At 43.2% G+C, this 17,655-nt stretch overlaps 1 protein-coding gene across 4 annotated transcripts in view; it reads right to left on the bottom strand.

Annotated features, from left to right (window-relative positions):
• Positions 1 to 17,578, bottom strand: part of APBA1 (amyloid beta precursor protein binding family A member 1) — a 241,043-nt gene extending 223,465 nt beyond the window's left edge. For 3 of the 4 annotated variants that reach the window (XM_060154996.1, XM_060154993.1, XM_060154995.1), the window contains exon 1: positions 17,419 to 17,565. The gene's annotated coding sequence lies outside the window, so the exon portion shown is untranslated. Of the gene's footprint in view, positions 1 to 17,418 lie in introns of all 4 variants that reach the window. The other variant, XM_060154994.1, reaches the window with a different exon arrangement.
• Between the last annotated feature and the right edge of the window lie 77 nt (positions 17,579 to 17,655).

The raw sequence follows: 17,655 nt of genomic DNA, 5'->3' as shown, positions 1-17,655 counted from the left end.
TCCCAATTTATCCTCCCCCCTTACCCCCCTGGTAACCATAGGTTTGTTTTCTACATCTGTAACACTATTTCTGTTGGTATTCTTTTAATGTGATTTTTTTAAGGCAGTGAGAGCAGGTTGGCATTCTTTAGGCATCTGATTAACAGAATCTGTTAAGTAACAATAAAGATTTTAACTGCTACAGCTTTAATCTAAACTGAGAAAATGTCTAAGAATTGAAAAAGCAGGAATGCTCTTTCCCTCAGCCCTCTCTCCCATGAGTAAACAGAAAGATGAAAGAATGAGTTAAAAGGCAGTGTTGTATAGTGGTTATATGTGTACATACTCTGAATCCTGGCTACTTGCTGGCTGTGTGATCTTGGGCAAGTCACTTGACCTCTCTGTACTTCGGTGTCCTCATCTATAAAATGAGGTATATAATAATAGCAGACTTTATAGTGTTGTTGTGAGAATTAAATGAGTTAATGCATATTAAGTGCTTTGAGCAGTATCTTATGTTATTCAACAGTGTCTTATGTGACAATATGTAAATGTTTTCCCTTTTATTACTACTAGGTGTTTTTTAAAGCTGCTTTATGGTATTCTAGCGAAAACGAATATAATTTGGTTCGAATGGGGCTCAATTAATGTTTAAAACTAAGATGTTAAAAATTATAGTATGCACTGGCTTGTTTTGCTGTGCATAAAACTATTTTTAATGAAAATATTCTGAATGCATAAACTTGTTGATTCAGATAAAGCAAACAAAATGTGTTAGTGGATGGTTGCTGACTTCTTAACAGAGTGTGACAAAAACATTCCTCAAATATGTATGAATAACTTGCTTGGTATCACAAGCATATGCCTCATTTACCTTTGATATATAAAGTAACAAAATCTCATTCTGTTAACGGAGTTGGACAATAAAAGTAATCAGAAAAAAAATCAACAAAACACATCTCTGCCTTAAAGCAGAACATGTATACCTACATCTATCCTTGAGTTATGAAGAGGATATGTTAAGACATCAAACAGAAAGGTATTTACAAAAACAAATTATTAAAATGTTTCCAACTAGACACACCAATCCTTATGATCAAGGAATTCCACTCCTAAATACATATCCAAGAAACAGGAAAAAAGACAGAAAGACATATATAAGAACGTTCATAGCAGCTTTGTTCATATAGCCAAAAACTGCAAATAACTCAGATGTCCATCAGCAGAACAGATGAACAAATCATTGTGTATTTATACAACTGAACACTATACAGCAATGAGAAGAATGAACCATTGATGCCTGTAATAACATGCATGTAGCTCACAGATATTATGCCAAGTAAAAGAATCTGCACGAAAAAGAAGTACATATGTGATTCTTTTTATATGAAGTTCAAGAATCATCAAACCTGATAAATGATGATAGAAGTCACAACAGTGCTTACCTCCGAGGAGGGGGGAACAGGTAGAGGTTGGGGGAATCGATGGGGTGCTGGCAATGTTCTACACCCTGATTTGGGTGGTGGTTACACAGGTTTATACACATGGAAAATTCCTCAAACTGTACACTGAAGATGTACATACTTTTTGTACTTTACTGTATGTGTTTTACTCCTATTATAAAAAAAATCTTCCCAACTAGTAATTTAAATCATGACCAATTGTACTCTGATTGAACAAAACTGACTGCCACGTGAGTACTTCATGTGTTGTTGCAGAGTTGGCAGAGAACTCTTCCCACGTACACACCAAACCAAGTGTTATGGACTGAATTGTGTGCCCCCCGCCCCGACACATTGAAGCCTCAACCCCCAGTGTGACTGTATTTGGAGAGAGGGCCGTTAAAGAGGTAAAGTTAAATGAGGTCATGAGGTTGGGGCCCTAATCCAACACGGCTGGTGTCCTTTTAAGAAAAGGAAGAGACATCAAGTATGTGCACACATGAGAAAAGGACCATGTAAAGACACAGAGACTAGGTGTCTGTCTGCAAGCCGAGGAAAAAGGCCTGCCAACACCTTGATCTTGGACTTCCAGCCTCCAGAACGGTGAGACAGTTGATTTCTGTTGGACAAGCTGATCAGTCTGTGGTAGTCTGTTATGGCAGCCCTAGCAGACTAACACACCAAGCAAAGAGGCTTCAAGAAAAACTCCGGGAGCTTGACATAGGCCCTCTGGAGTTTGGGACCCAGGTGTTATTATCTGACTCTGGCTACGAGAAATCAAAAAGCTAGTCAGGGGCTTCCCTGGTGGCACAGCGGTAGAGAGTCCGCCTGCTGATGCAGGGGACACGGGTTCGTGCCCCGGTCCGGGAGGATCCCACATGCCGCGGAGCGGCTGGGCCCGTGAGCCATGGCCGCTGAGCCTGCGCACCCGGAGCCTGTGCTCCACAACGGGAGAGGCCACAACAGTGAGAGGCCCGTGTACGGCAAAAAAAAAAAAGCTAGTCAGAACCGGCAGGGCAAAGGGAGAAGGGGCTGTGTTTGCAGCAAAAGGCACTTGTACTGCCAGTGGAACAGCGACATGTGTTTCCTTTGGCCTCCACAGAAGCAGCCTGCTTGAGCTGGAGGAGGTGAAGTTGAACGCTCTACGTGTTTAACACCACTACACGCCTACCAGCACCGCTAGAGCTAAATGAATGGTGTGAAACCAGGTGCTGACGAGGACGGGGTCTAACCGCAGCTCTCATAAGCCACTGTTGGCGCAGTAAATGGGTCCAACCACTTTGGAAAACCTCTGGGGGGACAGCTCAAAACCTAAATGTACACCCGTTCTATGACTCAGCCATTCCACTCCTATAGAAATGAGTGCTTATGTGCGCCAAAATAAACATTCAAGGATGTTCACAGTGAGACAACCCAACTGTCCTTCAACAGAAGAATGGAAAATAAACTCAGTATATTCACACAATGGATTACCAAACAGCAATAAAAAGGAATGAACTACTGATACATACGACAACACAGATGAATCTTGAAAACAGTATTGAACAAAAAAGTAAGACACAAAAGGTTACATACTCTATGATTCCATGTATATGAAGTTAAAATGGGCAAAATGCTCTATGGTGATAGAGGTCAAATTAGTGGTTACCTTTGTGGTGCTGGTTGATATTAACTGGGAAGAGCCAAGAGGGAGCCTGAGGGGCGAGTGGGAGGGTTAGGATGTGTTCTGTATCTCACCTAAGTGCTAGTTATATGGGTTTTAAGATACATGAAAATTCAACAGACTATACACTTGAGATTTCTATACTGTGTTCAGGTTACCGTGCAATTTTTAAAAGTCAGGAATGAGGCAGGAGTTTGGAATTTTTATTATTACACTGGACTATATTATGTGATCAATAGCCTGGATTTAACTTTTCACCACTCAAGAGAGGGAAATCTAAAGAACCTGTCCAAGACTGGATTCCAACAGGGAAGAGAAAACAAGTCTGTTAAGTGGACCTGAAGGAGCCATGTAAGGAGAACGGGAGAGGGTGGCTCTGTGCACCCTATGGAACCTAACCCGTGTTCCATAAACCTATTCTACACAGAGGGCAGTTTCTTTAATTCAAGATTCCCTAAAAAACAAGACAGTGCTTTGGAGCCTGTCAAAGTTATTAGTACTTAGGTTTCTGTTTACTAGTTAACGGCCAAGATGAACTCTGATGTGATAACATGGGAACCAGGGTTCATGCTGACATCTGCAGTTTACCACGTCTGGTGGTACTATACAAAAATACTGGAGAAGACAGAAGTCCTCTTGCTTAGCCCAAAGATAGCAACAACAACCATTGACTCACAGTACCCAGCTAATGATTGTAACAGATTGTAACTATTCCTTTTGGCTAATATACCACTTTGCTAGGTGATACTAAGATTGGCTAATTCCCAACTATTAGTTTACTTCCATGGAGTTGCAGGAATATAAATGTTTAAGCATATATATGTACATATGTAGATGTGTGTATATATATTCAGATATATTTTTCAGTCCACAATTCTACTTCAGCTTTTATTTTGAGTGGCTCCTGGTTAAAGGTGACAGCTTGACTGTGTACATTTTTATCCTTTTCCTCTCAAGATCCCACTTAAATGAGTATAAAGGCAGAGATAAGCCATAAAGCCACAAAGAGAATAGGAGAGAGAATATCTACAAACGAGATTTTAACACATTTCTTTGGAAGTGACTAGACTGTAGAACCCCAGGGATACAGGCCTGGCAAAGGATGGAGGTACAGAAGGCTATGGAAACAGGCGATTCACTGTAACCAGTTGGATCCCAGCCCTCTGCTCGATGTGACACACACATATCACCAGAAGCCAGCAGCCACTTCTCAGGAAAAGGACTGGCATTTGGGGATTCCCAGGGAAGCAGCTGAATTGGCTCCCTGGCCGACCACTCCAAGGAGAAGCCACTGGTCTGGTGGTGGACAATGTTGGTGTCACATCCAAATCCCCACCCGGTCCACAGCTAGCACCTATGACTCTTCTGGGGAGGGCTGCACTAGCTTTGCTTTTTCAAACAGAGAACCAGAAATACCTGAGAATGTACGTCCCCCTCCCCACCGTACCCCCTCACGCCCAGGGCCTTTACCCAATGACTGACAGGTATGGAGTCTGTACTGCCAACCCCACTGACTCTGGTGGGGACAGTCCTGAGGCCACATCATACCAGAGCTTCCCCACCCTCGTGCCTTTGAGATCATACCCTGTTTGACTGCCTCTCCCCTCCCTTCCCAGTCTCCTCTGGGAGCATCTCTTTAATAAGGCAGTGCCTGCACACACCAGCCCTCTTTTCAGTGTCTGCTCTGGGGAGCCCAACCTAAGACCTTTACAAACCCTGCCAACTAATACAGATGCCTGGCCATCTTTGGTGTCACAGCCTTAATATGAATGGACAATCCATGATGACCAGACATTAGCTGAAAACCTCTGGCATGAAAGGGAGCCATCCAAATAAGCCATGAGATGTAAAAGAGCCCACTGTAATTCCCCAAGCGGAAGAAAGAAGGAGGAGGGGGCTGCAAGGAAGGAAAAAATTTACTCAGTACAAGAAGAAAAGGTAAGATTCACGGTGCAGATAACATAATGAACAAAACCTTAATTATCCACCTTCATAAGCACAGTCTCTACTTCATCAAGGGGAGCCTCATGCCACGCAAGAAACCGCAGACAGATGGGTAATTACCACGCCCCCACCTTGCAGTTCTCAGGTAAGCCTGGCCCCCTCCCTCGCCCCCTCTGCCTCTATCCACCTAGAGTAATTTTGAAAACAGTCTTTGCACTGCCAGTAAGTGGTATGTTGTGTCTCACCGGGAGCAGCTCAGACATAATAGGGAACAAAATCCTGAGCGCCTCAGGCTCCATTCTTCCCCAAGCAGGCTTCGTTCGAATACCTCACACGACTTAAATGTAATATGCACTTCTAACACTGGATTAACATTCTGTCTTCAAGGCTAGACAGCAGCTACCAGAGCAGTAACAACTTACGCCAAGTCGAAAGCACACTTGATAATTTCTTTTACACCAGCCATGGATCTTTTCTCCAGGTTAATATGTTTTGGCAGACTAAAAAAGGTAAGTGCTTATTTGAAAGCTGACCTAACTGTTTTTATCCTTAACAAATTTTAATAAGGGGCATAGACTATTAATGATGTTGGTTCCAATTTTCTAGCATATTCCTTCCCCCTCCTTAAATACACACACACGTACACGCACATATATTTAATTTCCTCATGACAGAACACAGAGTAATATCTTCATCACAGACTATTTGGAAAAATAACACACATGCATGCTGTAATTCCACCATCCAGTTTCTGTCCATCTTATTTTGAGAAGAAAATTTGAGATTTATGTATTTCCTAATACTGCCACTCCCGAGCCTATATACCTACTAAGAAATAAAACGGGAGTTGTGTTCAAGGCTTTGCTCTTAAGAGATGTGACTCCTTGATACCTGTTGAGAAAATACAGATGAAAAGATAAAGTACATTCTATCATTCTATCTTTATGTATAGCCAAATGCAGAGTTCTGGGCCCTGAGTTAAATTTTTGGGAAAGCACAGCAAAAAGCAGGGCTGCTGGCAGCTGAGGCACAAAAGCACGTCAGCCTCCAGAGCTCCTACAGCGACAGAAAGCCCCAGGGACCAAAGCTAAACGTTTGGCCACTTCGGTTATTCTCTAATAAGCCCTTTTTATGCTGAAATGTTGGTTTTGTTTTGTCTGTTTGCTTTCCCCTTCTTTCTTCCCTGACATTCTTTTCCTTTTTTGGTTAATAGCAGGGGGGAAAGCCATGATTCTTAAAGCCCTTAAATTTAATTACAAAATGTTAACTTAATCATTCCCAAAGGTTTACTAGAAAATAGACAGAATTCCTTTTAAAGATGGAAAAATAAGATACATAGAAAAGTAGCAGATTTTCTTATCATATAAATCATGTATTCAACAAATATGTATTCAGCATATACTATATATGTGTGTATATGTGTGCAGAGTATCTACGTGCTATTAGCCTTCCCAGTGCTAAAGGAGATGAAAAAATGTCAGTGGTGGGTGTATATTTTGGAAGGACAAGAGAGGGATGGAATAGAGTGAGCACGCATTGCTGCAGTCCAAAGTGAACTGGAGTTGCTCACTAACAAGTGGTACAAAGTGCTGTGAACATGTACACCAGGAGTCAGCAAGCTAAGTTCCATGCAACATATCTGGCCCAGTGCCTGGGAGTTGGGAGTGGTTTTACATTTTTAGATGGCTGGAAAAAAATCAAGGGAGGAATCAAAATTTTATGACAAGTGAAAGTGATACGAAATTCAAATTTCAGCATCCAGAAATAAAGTTTTATTGGAGCACCGCCCTGCTCATTGCTTTACACATTGCCCACCACCGAATTTGCACCACAACAGCAGAGCTGAGAAGTTGTGACAGAGACCGCGTGTGGCCCCTCGGAACCTATTTCCTATCTGGCCATATGCAGAAACAGTTTGCCAACCCCTAGCCTAGAGGAGGGAGATGTCACTTTTGCCCAAGGTCATTATGAGGGAAGTGACACATCTACCTTACTTTCCTATAGCCCTTGATAGCCCATGTGACCCTCCCAGTGGCCCTTTGGGGGACGAGAAGGGAAGGGCAGGTTTCATCATTCCCCACTTTTACTGCTGGGGAAGCTGAGGCTCAGTCCAATCTAGAGACTTGTTCAATGTTGGTAGCTAATCAGTGGCAGTACCACATTACATCTGTCTTGAGCCTTTCTACCCCAGGGTGCAGAGATTGGAGAGATGCTGGTGCAACAGCTATGCATACACAGACATCCCAGATGGGACAAGGGCACCATAAACAAGGGAGTCCAGCTGGGCAGCTGGTGTGGAGGGCTTCCGCTGGGCCCTAGGACAAAGCAGACAGGAGCTGTTAGGGCCTGCTCCCATCCCTGGACCCGAGGTGAGTCTCTCTGGCCCTGCCCTTTAGTCACTGAGAGAACCTCTGAGAGACTCAAGTCATATCGGTAACATAAGTCCTCTCCTGATACAGTTATGAAGAGTAAGTGAGGTCAGTATGAGAAGCAAATGAGTTAACTGTGTATGTATAGTGCTTAGCACAACACCTGGCCCTTCATAGCTATGATGTTAACCTGCTTTCATTCACTGGACGGGGAGCCTACTGGGCTTTGAAAACAGGAATTGACATGTCCTTCCACTAGACAACAGGAGAGCCATAAAGAGTGCAATCACACCTGAACATCAGACTACGTTAGACTGTCATACCACCCAACACTATGGAAACATTCCACCTGTGGAACAAATTCTAGCTCCTTTAGGAAAAAAAACCCTCCTAGGTATTAGCTCAGGAAAAAAAGACTCTTGTACTTTCAAGCTATTTGGAAGAGAAGTGGGTGTAAAAACTAGTTTTACATCTAGGAAGAAATGTTAGGTTGAAATTGAGAATTAAGTAATTGAACCGAACATCTAGAACTCCTGGGGTTTGGGGGCAGTGGTCTGAGAAAGAGACAAGAAGGGAGAAGGGCACGAAAGAACCATGAGGAGAGATTGACCAGACCCATGAGTGATGATCAGTCCAGCAATGCAGTTGGGACCCAGGGCCCGAGCATGGTTCATACAGCCCAGGAAAGCCGCTAGATTTAAGAACCAATCCATTCATCTTGTTCCACTTTCCACACTAATATTTCTTCTTTGGGAAATAAAACATCTACTCAAAAATAAATTTCCCTTTAGTATTACTGTAACCTCCTACACTCATACTACCAAATATCCAAATATGCTAATAATTTGAAACAAATTTTAAAAACTCTCTGATGTGAAATTATTTCATAGTATAGGAAATAAGCACTCTTCTGATGGATGTAATACAACAGAACACTGTTTCTTAAACCGCTTGTCAGGACCCATTAGAGCTGAAATCAGTTTACTGGGTTGACAACCATATAGAATAGAAGAGAAAATATCCAAGTGCATTACACATAATAAAGGACAAGTATTGTTAGGTGAATCTTTTGCTTCAGCTATATGTTTGTGTATGTGTGTGTTTACACACACTCATCTATGTTGCTAGGCTATGATGTAAATGGTATTCTCACTAGAGATCGTGGTCAAACAAGTTTAAAGGCACGGAAATAGAGTGTGATCCATGTAGGGAAATCCAGTATAAAAATCCTAATTCATTGAATAGCCACATGAGAGGGTAATTATTATTCCTGATAAGTGGAATTTCTTTAAATGATAAGCTCTCCCTTTGCATTTAAGATATGCTACAATTTACAGGATAAAGGATTTATGCACACCTTGTCACGTGTACCTCTTCTCTAAAATAAAGTGTATCTGTCAATTAATACAGAATTGATCTTGAAGTACAAAATTTATCAAAAGTCAGCAAGATAAATGGTTACATTGTTCAAAATGATGGCTGATCACGTTTCATGAAACAAAATCACTGAAGTATTTTTCACACTAATTAATCCACCATGGAGCAGAAGAGGAGGCTGGAGAGCAAAGAGTGGGCAGGGATGGCTTTTACCACCACTATACTTGAACAACCCCCATGATTACTTGGTGTACACAAAATAAGATGAGATTCCTAGTCCCCCCAAAATTAGATTTCGGAAAAGAGAAAGTCACCTTGTATTTAACTCCATATGAAGTCTCCCATCCTAAGAGGCATTCCCTCAATCACTCTCTTCTGAATGCCAAAAAGCAAAAAGCCTATTATCTCCAAGATAACAGGAACTGAAATCAAGCAATTCATTAATCCTGGAGGTGATGGTAACTGATTTTAAAGGGAGAAACCATGTCAAAAACATTTACCTGGTAAGACTGAAGATTTTATAAAAAGGAGATGTATGTTTCAGAGGTTACTTGAGAACTATTTGGAGAAGATAGCCAGAAACAACTGCAATCAATACTAGATAGGGATGCTTACGGAGGTCATAGGATTGAAATAGAATAGATGACTGAATGAATGAAGGGGGGCCAAGATTTTAACACCAATTTAAGAATATACTCCTTCACAACTGCCTGTATTGGATGTCCTACGAGCCATGCAGAAGTGCTGTGTTGTGGAGAGTAGGAATATACGCCTATAGAAAGAAAGGAAAAAAACAATTGTTCTTACACAATGTGAATGGACACACGGGGCTTAGAATTAAGTGTACAGGGGCAACATAATACGGAAGTTCAAGAAGTACTACATTTCAAATGAGTTAGATAGAAATGAATATGCCGAAAGTGGCCTAATGATGAAAAAGACTCTGAAGTCAAAGCATTTGAAGAAATGATTTTGTGAAGTGCAAAAGTGGAAGAATGTCATGTTTTTATTTTATTTTATTTATTTTTTTTTGGCTGCGTTGGGTCTTCGTTGCTGTGCACAGGCTTTCTCTAGTTGTGATGAGCGGGGGCTACTCTTCGTTGCGGTGCACGGGCTTTTCATTGTAGTGGCTTTTCTTGTTGTGGAGCATGGGCTCTAGGAGTGTGGGCTTCAGTAGTTGTGGCATGTGGGCTCAGTAGTTGTGGCTCTCAGTCTCTAGAGAGAAGGCTCAGTAGTCGTGGCACATGGGCTTAGTTGCTCCACGGCATGTGGGATCTTCCTGGACCTGGGCTTGAACCCGTGTACCCTGCATTGGCAGGCAGATTCTTAACCACTGTGCCATCAGGGAAGCCCCAAAGAATGTCATATTTTTAAATTACTAATTTTATATAATGTGATTTAAAATATATGCAAGTAGATTAATAAATATAAGTAGATATTTCATCCTTTATTTACATCCCTAACACGTGCTTATTCAAGTTGATGTAAAGCCATTTAAAAAACCACCTCGTTGGAAAATTGGGGACCACCTCATAATCAAGGGTACCTTATACATGGGCATATGTGGTAATCTCCATCCCAGATAATTGAGAATTGTCAATAGTTGGCTTGTGAGTGAACCTGAAGAGTAGGAAGCTGTTACAATACATTAAAATCCCTAAAATAAAGTACCAGTAACTGCTATCAAACAAATTCTTATCTGTTAAATATTCCCTATGATATCGCTGTGCCATGTGCAACAGAGACTTTTGCTGTGCTGTCCCCTCAGCCCACCTGGGAGTTCACCTGTAGCTCTGACGGACAGTTCCCCTGCACACTGACAGCTTCCCGCCTCTAGCCCACTTTTACTCTCTGCTTAGCTACCCAACGGCTTTCTCTGGTGCCTCCAAAGGTTGCTCAGGCTAATACTGGCAGCACTAAAGTGCTGGGAACTTAATGCCCCCAGTATTAAATTGTGGATAAAATCCCAGTTTCCCCACTGCTTGGTGGACAATCATAAAGAACAGAGCCTCCATTGCCCACAATGTTAATCTGCTCACTAATCTGCCTCTTTTCTTACTGGTTTTCCTTCCTTCTCTGTCTCATTTTCTCCATTCTTTCACATGTGCTTCTTGGGATCACCTCCCAAAGAGACTACTTGTACCCAAGTCCTTGTCTCAGGCCCTGCATGCATAAACTACTTAGCATCATGTGGTGATTTTGTGTCCTCTTTGAAAAACAGGTGTCTGCAGGAATCAAGGTAAAAGAGCTTTACCCTCATTCTTTACAACTGAATAGATCTTTGGAAATATCTCATCCATTCCTTTCAATAAATATTTGATGATCTCCTACTAATGCAAAGAGTTTTTCTATGGGTTGCAGGGTATGCCCAGATGAACAAAATATAGTTCTAGTTTCAAAGACCTTAGACTTGAGAATGAGACATGAAAGATGGAAGAAGGAACCCTATCACTGAAGAAGATTCAGGCCACAGAAAAGTGATGCGCAGTTCCAAGAGAAGGACTACTTCCAGCTGACTAGTATTTCATCACTACTCAGACACAGCCACTCTTCAAATTTTCTAACTCAAACGTGTGATTGAGGACATCTATCTTTTTATAAACTCAGCACTGACTCACCCACAGGTCAGCCCAAACATGGTACGTGTGATACAGCCTTACAGGCAACTGATTCAATACCTGAAGGCAAGGCATCACATTGCAGGGTCCCTAAGTGACCGCTCCAGGTATCATGTGTGTGTGACACTACATGGCCAGGCGAAGCGAGGAAACCAACCAGTGAGGCTTCCTTGATCATGCCAAGCATGTTCCCATCTCAGGCCCTTTGCTCTTGACATTCTCTGCCTGGAAGGCCCTGCCCTCAAATACCTGCATGGCTCACTCTTTCAGCTCTTTAAGCTCTCTCTGCTCAAGGCCTTTCCTGATCACTCCATATAAAATAACAGCAACCCCTACATCACCACACTCTATTCATTCCTTGCTTTCTTCTTCATAGCATGCACTGCCACCTGACATATTATATATGTGCTTATTTATGTTTTAATCTCCTTCCTCTAAAAGGTCGGCGATGGTAGGGACTTTCTCCCCCCTGCTGTATCCCTTGCACCAAGAATAGTGAATGGAAGAGAGAAGGTGCTCAGTGAACATTTGTTGAAGGAATGAATAAATGATTTCATCATTAGAACCTCAAAATCATCACTCACCACAGTCGAATTTCTATATACTTGTCTGGAATCATGACATGACTCTATAACTCAAGGGTCTAAAGGGTACAAAATTATTTTGTGAAAAAACTTTTGTAAAGCTTCAATGTGTATAGCAGGTATGAATAAATAAAAGTTTTAATTTTGTCATAAACTTGAACAGGCCATGGAATGCAACTCATTCAATGTCCACAGTGTCAATAGGAAAGAAATCCTGAAATTTTAGATCTTAGATACTGTACCTACTTTACTAAAAAAAATAACTTATTCATGCAAAAAATACTTATTGTGTGCTTATGATGGGCATGGTGTTGGGTGAAGTGCTATACTTGATTTTTCTTTTGCAACATTCTGCCATTACAGATAGGGAAAGTTCATCTTTTTAAAAACACTTACATTTTCCCCCATTATTTATTGAAGTCGGCAATCCCTGAGAGAAAATAGTCACAGGAAATACTTCAGGTAGAGTCTTTTATTCAGCTAATTTTAAAGGCAAACATTTTTCTCTTTTCATTGAGTTTAAGGGAAGGAGGAACCACTGTATTTAACAACATTTAATGTTATTAATTTTAATAACAAAAATTACATAAATGGTTGTCAAACTAATTACATTGGGCTAACTGGTTCCACCACAAATTCATGCTTTCCAAACACACGAGGCCCTCATAGTTGCGTGATAATCTTTTATTCACCCCTGAATGAGTCACCACTACATTTCCACAGCACTTCATCCAAGTCTTTATTATCCTACTCATGACCTCAACCTGCCCTCCTCTCTCTGACTTGACTTAGAAGACTATAGCCAAATTCCTTTCTTTCTACCACAAAGTTCCCATGCTTCTGTCTCAAAGAGTCCCTCCTTTGAAGAGTCCCATCTTTTTAAAGATTCCATCCCATCGGCTTCGCCTCTCCCTTACATTTCTGATCTCTTTTCCCTTCAATGGTTTCTTCTCCTCCGCTTATAAAGTAGGCTCAGGGCTTCTTATACTAAAAACTTACTTTCTCTATACTACACCCTACCTTTGATGTAGTAAACTCTCTCTCCTTCTCCTTCACCCCACTTATTAAAAAGGAAGTCTGTCCTCACTTCTTCCATGTGCATCACCCTCTCCTCTTTAACCCCTCACAGCCTGGCTACACTTCTACCTGCCTCAAGATAATCAAGGAATGCCAGGAGTCAAATCCAATGGCTCTTCCTTCACTGCACCTTCATCCCCCTGTGCCATGCTATAGGAACGACGATGCTCCCCTCACCTTTCCCAGCCTCCATGACACCACACTACTGCCACCACATTCCTGCAACTGCCCCTTGTTGAACATTGTTCATATCCGCTTTTTTCTCTCTTCCTCTCCAACCCACAGACATCCCCCAAGGATCGCACCTTTAGCCTCTGCCTCTTCTTGCTCCATTTTCTTTATTGGCCATTCCTGAGACATTAAAATTGCTCCTAAGTTGATGACTTACAAACCTCTCTTTGTAGCTCTAACGTCTCTCCAAGACCTACCCCTGTATTGTAGTCCCTTCATCTGGACAAACCTGTCAGGCCCAAAATGGAACTTCCTTTTTCCCCTCTTCCTCATCCTTCTCTGAAGCTCCTTTTTGACAATGACCCAAGCATTCTCTCAGCTGAGCCTGACAATGACCTCTGACTTCCCTGCTCAGTGTTCAGGTTACTCTTGCGCCTTGTCTCTTGAGTCTGCCCTCTCCCCTTCACTCCCACTGTCTCATTTCCTCTTGCCCCTAATTGGACAATAGAGTCTATCTGGTCTAGCTACTGCCATTCTTTCCTCATTTCATACATCCAACACAATGCTTCAAGATTAGCACCCTGAAGCACCGTTCTGGTCCTGTCAACCTTCCTCCTCAGAAACCTTCCAAGGCTCCCTGGCAGTTACTGAATACAATCCACATAAAAGTTGCCCCACAGCCTTGAGTGACCCTCTCTTTCTTACCTTACCTCTCACTTCATCTCTGGGCATCTCTTACGCTCCAGCCAAAGCACATCATTCTCTTTTTTCCCCCATTTTTACTGAGAAAGAATTTTTAAGCACACCATTCTGTTCCCTGAATGGGCACACAATTTCCACCTTTGCTACGCTGTTCCTCCCCCAGTATACCCTTCCTTCCCCGGCAGCCCAAACTCCACCTATGTAAATCAGAGCTCAAAGGCTCCTTCTTCCAAGAAATTCTTTTTTTTTTTTTTTTTTTTTTGCGGTACGCGGGCCTCTCTCACTGTTGTGGCCTCTCCCGTTGCGGAGCAGAGGCTCCGGACGCGCAGGCTCAGCGGCCATGGCTCACGGGCCTAGCCGCTCCGTGGCATGTGGGATCCTCCCGAACCGGGACACGAACCGGTGTCCCCTGCATCGGCAGGTGGACTCTCAACCACTGCGCCACCAGGGAAGCCCCCAAGAAATCTTTCTTGATTCTTCCTTCTGAAGTCATTGCTGTATCCTGTGAACTCCTACAGCTCTATAGGCATATGGCTTTCTCAGCACTTAACTATTTTCCACCATTCTTGTAGTTCGTTACATGCATGCCCTGTCTCTCCTTCCTGGCCATGAACTTCCTCTGGGCAGGATCTAAGTCTCCTTATTCTTCAAATCTCCAGCCCCCGTAACATTTCCCAAACCCTATCCAAAGGTATACACTACCTGAGATGTAGTAGGCAACTAACAAACGTTTGTAAATTAATCATTGTGACCCAAAGGGTTAACTTTGGATTTTAGTGCTTGAAATTCTCTCAACTGTAACAACAATTACTTTTTCCTTGCAGGATGTAAGTCCCACCTCCCGCACGGTACCCATAGTTTATTCCTTTTGGCCCCAAAGGTCAATTTTCAGACATCTTTTATTCCCAAGTCTTCCGAAAAACAAACTTCTTTAAAAGACCCAATAGTGGAAAAGAAAAGAATTAATGCTCCTTTAAGTGAAGAAGACGCATCCATGCAAAACAAATTACTTGCTGCAGGCTACAGCAAAAGGTACAACTGTTTACCAGACTGAATTACAGGATTCAAGCTGTATCATTAACCTTAATAGTCCAATCTTTAGAAAGCTGGGCATTGCATTTTAAAAATCATCACAGTTACGTTAGAAAGGAAATCACTAATTCCTGAGTCATCAATTGTGCTGTTGTATAATTATTCTTTTTCTAAACAGTTGATTTACCTTGATAATTGCTAACATTCTTAAACTTCCTTGTAAGACATTGATATCTCCGTATTTCACTTGCAAATATAAAGACAACTTTTTTTAAAAAAAGCTAAAACCTCTTAGAATGCCTTTTACATTCCAAAGTACTTTTCTCAGAAAGAAACTGGCAGAACTAATAAGAGAGTAAAGAACTAAGATTCCAAATTCATTTTTATAAATCTATCCTTACACCTTGGATGCGATCCAACAACCTCATATTAAAATTTTAGAAAGCTTGACTTGAAGGACATGAGGAAATTTACTTTAATGCTCACAGCTCCAAGAAAACCTGGTCTACGGATCAACATTAATTAAGAGAAGAAAAAAAAACATATGTGGACAGCCCTGGTTCTATTATTTTCAATGCAACCTCTGCGAAACAAAACAAAACAAAAATTTTTTAAAAGAGAAAGAAACGTCTGATGCCAACGTGTCGTATACTTACTTGTGTAGCTATGACTGCTACAGGCTCTTCAAGAGGACCGAGGCAGCCAGTTTGGATTCTGACAGCAATGCAGTAGAATCTAAGGTGTTACGATTAAAATAGGTTCTAAGCAGGTTAATCTAGTCCCACAACATTTTAATAAAGAAGTATCAAGATGTTAAGTGTAAAGGTGCATTCATTCCTATAAATACCGCAGGAGAAATACAGGAGCTGGGGAGTCAAACTGCAGTGGGCTCACATATGAATATGCTATCTCCCTTCCTGTCTCTCTCTGCCCAACCCCACACAAGCCTATCTTTATCACACAGAAACAATTAAACAGCTATAGACTTTGGATTCAATTCTGTGTCCTGGCTCCCACTGGGTGACTTACTGCCAGCTTGACATTTTCCAAATTCCCTACTAGCAGGCTACATTGGCTAGGAAAGCAGACACACTGACCTGGGACCCCATCACCATGGGTCTTTGGGGATTTCAGTTCCCGAATAATACATGGTACCACCTAGTCATTGTGAAGGCTGGAAGAGTGGATGTCACCAGCAGTAGAAATAAAGTATCCCCTTTCCTAAGGAAAACGCCCTGCCTGTGTGACGCTGACCAAGGCTGGAGGTGGGGGGATACCAAACATCTCTCAGTATGATCTTTTTCTTCTTTTTAAATACTACCCCCCATCTCTTATACACACCTCCAGAGTTCATTCTACAAGAACCCACAAAAAAGACCATATTCTTCAGCCATAAGATTTCCAGCATTTAAATGTGGAAGAAGGTCTAGTTGACATTCAAAGTTGTGGGGACAGAGAGAAGGTTGTGACCATTAAAGACCCTTTCCTTCAGGTCAGACAAGAGATAAACAATAGAAACTGCAGAGTCAGGGCATCTAAGACCCTTACAGAACAGGGGCTGAGGAGAGGAGAAGTGTCACAGGATGGAAGCTCCCTTCAAAACCTGGATGCCAGCAAGCCCAGAAAGGGTAACCATTATCCTGTTTCCCTTCCATGTGCCCAAAGCCATACGCACACTTCCACATCCCCATGTCAAGAGACATGTGAAAAAGGGGGGAAGTGAGGGGAAGCAAAGGGAAGTGAGAATCCCTACACCCGGGCATCCACGCGGCAGGAGCAGAACCGAGACTGTGCTCAGAGTTGCAGGGTCGAAATAACGAACACTGTCCTACAGTCAACGGGTGGCAGCAAGTCAGGGCACCCGCAGATCTCCGGGTTTGGAGAGCAGTATGCAATCACGCGAGTATACACACGTACACAGATTCACACACATGGGATTTTACAAATCCGCACCACCCCAATGCCTCCCTCCACACTCAGACACCAAGTGCATCCTGCACACTTCATCGTTGCCATCACCACACTCTTTCTCCCGGAGAAGTCAGCCGAGAGCTGAGGGATCCTAGCGGGGATTCCTGGAAATGTCATCTCCCAACACCTTCCCCCAACACCGTACGCCACCCCCATCCCTTCGGCTCTACCTTTTACACACACACACACACACACACACACACACACACACACACACACACACTCCTGCCATGACTGTCATCAGGCCCGCCGCTGCCCCCAAAGCACCGAATCTCAGCGCGCACCGGACACCACCTACCCTCAGCGCCCCCTTCCCCCGCCCCGTTAGCTCGATGGCTCAAGTCATTGCCCCCTGGATGTCGCCGGCTGTCCCCTCTCATCCGCACTATTGTTCCTTGCAGGCGCCCTTCGGCGAGGACCGGGTCTCTATCGGGGGCAGCATCAGCACCGGGGACCCCGCATTTACCCACCAGTCCCTGGCGGTGGTACCTTGCCTGACAGCTGGGTCCGCGGGCCCGCGGAAGCAGGCGACGCTAACGACAGCGTTGGTGCCGAGGCTGGGAATAAAGCTCCACTCCAGCCGCTCCTACCTCCAGCGCCACCATCTTCTCCCGCCGCCGCCGCCGCCGCCGCCGCCGCCGCCGCCGCCGCGACCGCAGCCGCCCTCGCCCAGCTACAGCTGGGGCTCCGCAGCCGGCGCTCGGGCCCCTCCGGTCCCGCGGCCCC

The sequence above is a fragment of the Lagenorhynchus albirostris genome, chromosome 7 (assembly GCF_949774975.1).
Source record: "Lagenorhynchus albirostris chromosome 7, mLagAlb1.1, whole genome shotgun sequence".
NCBI lineage: Eukaryota > Metazoa > Chordata > Mammalia > Artiodactyla > Delphinidae > Lagenorhynchus > Lagenorhynchus albirostris.
The sequence above is the reverse complement of the archived record's forward strand: the minus strand, read 5'-3'. Positions and strand labels throughout refer to the sequence as shown.